This window comes from Triticum aestivum, chromosome 4B, assembly GCF_018294505.1.
Source record: "Triticum aestivum cultivar Chinese Spring chromosome 4B, IWGSC CS RefSeq v2.1, whole genome shotgun sequence".
NCBI classification, from domain to species: Eukaryota; Viridiplantae; Streptophyta; class Magnoliopsida; order Poales; family Poaceae; genus Triticum; species Triticum aestivum.
Window position 1 is genome coordinate 248,318,009 of NC_057804.1, and position 4,527 is coordinate 248,322,535.

Here is a 4,527-nt window from a genome sequence, read left to right on the forward strand (position 1 = left end):
TGAAAATCGACTGACCCCAAAGTCGATTCAGTCGACTGAAGTGTGGCTTAATTGGAGCAGAGCAGCAGCATGAGCGAGGGGGAGAGCAGCAGCAGCAGCTGGGTGAGCGAGCGATCGAGCGAGAGCTGGAGCAGCAGCAGCAGCGCGAGCGAGCGAGCGAGAGCCTGAGCAGCAGCAGCTGATCCGGCTGGTATGGACGCCGCCGCCGAAGGGACCTCGCACTAGGGGAGAGCCGTCGTGGAGATGTCGCCCGTGGAGCCGGCTTCAAGGTAGCCGCTTCATGCGGGTGCGGGATGGAGCACCGTCGGCGCCGGGAGGTCGAGTTAAGGAGAAGGTGCGATGCGATGAGTGTACAACCTCTTTGGTGGTGCCGAGTAGGCCTCGGCTTCGTCCGAGGAGTCTGTGAGGATGCTGCGGTTCCGGTGGAGCAGGTTAAGGCGGCACTGTGGGGATGGAGCAGCCGCGATAGACGAGGCGATCGTCGGAGCAGCTCCTTGGAGGTGGAGGACGGGGCAGCTGAATCGGCGGGATGGCAAGATGGACGAGGAATCCTCATCTGGGGAGGTGGACAAGGGACGTCGAGCTGTTGCGGTGGACGACGTCATCGGGGAAGAGGCTCCGGCTGGGCAATGGTGATGTGGCGGATGGAGGAGGGTGGGGTTTCGCGGCTGGAGCGGAGAGGTTATGGCGGCCTGGGATTTCGAATGGCAAAAAGGGGGCGATGGGAGGGGGTGAAGCATGACTTAGGGACGCGCTTGTCCAAAATGTAGGGTGTGTTACAAAAGTACCCCCCACCGATTTGAACTAGCGGCCCTTTCGGCTCAGGGTTAGAAGGGGGATTTCGCGTGTCGGGATTTGGCAGCTGGAGGGAGTTTTCGCCCGCGTTGTAATTTCGGGATAGCAAGGCGCGGGTTGTGAAGGCGCCAGTTTTGGGAGCACGATATCTGAATTTTCGGAATATATCAAGACGCAGGTTGAATTTTAGGGACAAGCCTAACGTGTAGTAATATTGTACTTGTACGTACCAAATCAATTCGCACTTCCCTCAACCAAAAAGAAAACGAAAAAAATAAAACTATTCACACCACACAAAGAGAGAGTCTTGCCCCGTTTTACTATGCAAATGCTATTCAAAGCTACTCCCTCCTTCCATCTATATAGGGCCTAATGCATTTTTTGATGCTAACTTTGACCAAATATTAGAGAAATGATATATGACATGCAACTTACACAAAGCACACTATTAACTTGTCTGTGAAAGGTTCTTTCAATGATATAATTTTCACATTGTGCATGTCATGTACTATTAATCTTGTTAATAGTCAAAGGCGGTGTTAAAAATCTCATTACGTCCTATATAGATGGAAGGAGGGAGTATGAATCCATGTTATGTTCGATTAAATTTTTTTGCTTGCTGTATAATGCATGTAACCTACTCATACCAACATTTTAGTGCATTCCAAATGTCTATACTACCGCTGCAATTCGAACTAAATTTGAATTTGTTTCTCTATTTCAATAAGAATCTACAATCATGATTGTCGCCAACTTCAACCATCATAGTTTCCTTGCTATCTGCCAGATATAAATCGGACGGCCTATAATGCAGGATGGCAGACACACCATCATCAACAACTCCGTATTTTTATAAGAGTAGAGATAAAATATATTAAATGTAGTATAACATGTTCATAAACACACCATGTGTATCACCGTTATATATATTCACACATGCGTCGGTTTAAAAACTATGATAAATTCTTCAAATATCCGAATTCGCTTTTTATAATGAAGTATATATGATCTCTATTCGTCTTTTACACCCACACAACCCTCTTATCTTTGTAGCTAGCACTAACTTTCTCTTGTGCATGCACACGCCCGCATTCCTCTCACCCTCCCTCAGCATTCTCTAGCTCCATCGCACAAATTTGTCTTTTCACTTTAGGTCGTTCGCCCATGGTGTGTGTAGGCCCCCCAGCTCCTTCTTTACGGCACACATTGATTGATATGCCTCTCTAGCCAGGTGTGCCTAGCACAAACACAAGCTTCCCCTCTTCTCTTGTCACCGTCCATGCGTCACTCCCACCACTCTTTTCATCGTTCTCGTACTCACACACTCTTCCCCACTCGATATAGTATGCCTCTCGTACCACCTCCTACATGCATCCCTCTCTCTCTCTATCCTTCTCCTCGTGCCTCGTTTGCTTCTAACACACACGTGCATGTATACCGATCGATCTCCCAACATATACCTAGATCGACTTTAACTACCCCCCCCCATTGATCGACGTACCTCAAAAGTTATGTCTCTCCTTTCTCTAACAAAGGGCGATTGATCTTCCTATGTAGTTATGTCTGCTTACCACAGCCACATCGTCCCCCCTCATCATTCGTGCATGCCTCCTGACCCGTCTCTCACACGCACGTGCACAGACAACAAGCAGCAATCTCCTCTCATATTGATATTGCAGGCGTGCCCTCCGTTTGTCTAGCAAGCCTATCCCACCATTTGTTAGAAGCAACTCCACTACCACCCCCTCCAACACTCTAGCTCTGTCTCTCTCCCAACCTTATTCCTCTCCTGCACATATGCATGGATGCAGATCGATCTCCCTTAATACATGAGGCAGATCGATCTCCTTAATACATGAGGTAGGCCTCTCTCCTCCTACACACATATACCAGCCATTGTACCTCTATAGTTAATTGGGCCTCCCTCTTCCCCCACCACACACCAATAGTCGAGCGCTGCAGGTAGGTATCCATGCCACAGAGACAAACTGCACATGTCCCCTCTCACGTTCCAGTAGGCCAGCCACTCTATATCTTTGACGTGGGCACACACAAATTCAACGGCAATCTTTATCGATCACGCGCGCACACACACACACACATCATCATCCCTCTTTTCCATTCTATGGACACCTCAAGCCGGTGATACCTCCACTCTCTTCTCGTGGATCGCCCCCTCTATATATATATGTTATATCCAGGACTCTATTTCACACACATTGCATATGTTACATTTTTTGATTGACCCCCCCCCCAAAAAAAACTCTCAAGAACCCACACACTATATCTCTCTAGGTTTGTATCTCTCTCACACAACCCCACATAGGTGGTGTACATATACAAGAAGAGAATAGGTGCATCATGCATGTACTCACGCTTCGTGCCCAGCCACACCCACGCGGGTACACGGTGGAGCTCATTTCTTTACGAAATGGCAGCCCACATGCTAATTTGAACGCCTATAGCGGTTGTTTACCTAGGGAGGTCGTGTACCACGCCTGCACGAAACAAAGTTCGACTTGACGCGTTGCCGCATTATTTTTAAATAAAGTTATAGCGCTCAATGGCACATACACAGAATATAAAATGATTTTAATGGAGAAAAAGGTAGTCCGCTCACTATATACAATGGAGCCTTGCGTGCTTAGTTTGTCGCTCTTTAGAGTATCTCACACAAGGTTGTGGTGTCCTCTCTCTCTCTCACCGTTGGTCACTGATCCGGCTGCATCCCGTCCACCGGGGGAAAGGGAGTGCGGTGGCCTCTCTCTCTCACCGTTGGTCACTGATCCGGCCGCATCCCATCCGCCGGGGGAAAGGGAGGAAGTGCATCGTTTCTCCGTTCGATGGCGCCAAGGCAGCACATCCCGATCTGCAGTACACGACGTTCTCTCTGGCCAAGCTCTGGCGCGGCAGGGCCTACGCCACTTGCTCGCAGATTCCGCCCGCCGCTGCTCACCTAGTTACATCCCGACGACCTCCAGGTATCCCCTCCGGCCTTGCTCCACTGCCCGTCTTCCCACGTCGCTGCATGTGGATCTTCCATAGTTCTTTGCCCAAAACGTAGCTCGTCCAGCATACTTTCCATATTGCATTCTCGTCCTCGCACCATTTTAGACAAACACAACCGTGTTGTTATCTTCCCTTAGGGCAAGGAATATGCTTCTTTTTTGTCGTCGCATGTGTCATCAACTGTTATTGGCCAGTAATTGTTTCCTTTCTACCTCTTTTTTGCAAACAGGGCTATCCATTTCACCTCGTTGCTATTGCGACCTTTTGGTGAGCTGCACAAATCACTTTTTTCTTAAGAGTGTTTTGTGCAGTTGTACTAAAATGTCACATGGGCAACGTCTCTACATTTCAGTGCGACTGCACAAAGGGATATTGGTTTTGCTCTATCCTCCTCATCCAACTCCGAGCCTAATCTTCTCCAACTAGTTGGTCTTAAGAGAGACTGCAAAGGTGATCGGCTTCTATTTATGTGTTTATTGTTTCATCAGCAGTCCTCTATTATCGTAATCACACTTAATATCTTTGGAATAGGGACGCTCAGCTCTATTTTAGTGGAACTACACAAAATGATCGGAATGTTGCATGCTCCAGGCAGCTACTTTTTTCCCAACATGCCTTGTTGATTTAGTTAGAGCTGGGGGACGTTGCTGCCAATGAAAGCATGGATCAATTTTAATTTAACACCTTCTCACAACTCTGTCTTCAGTTGTGATGTAATTATTA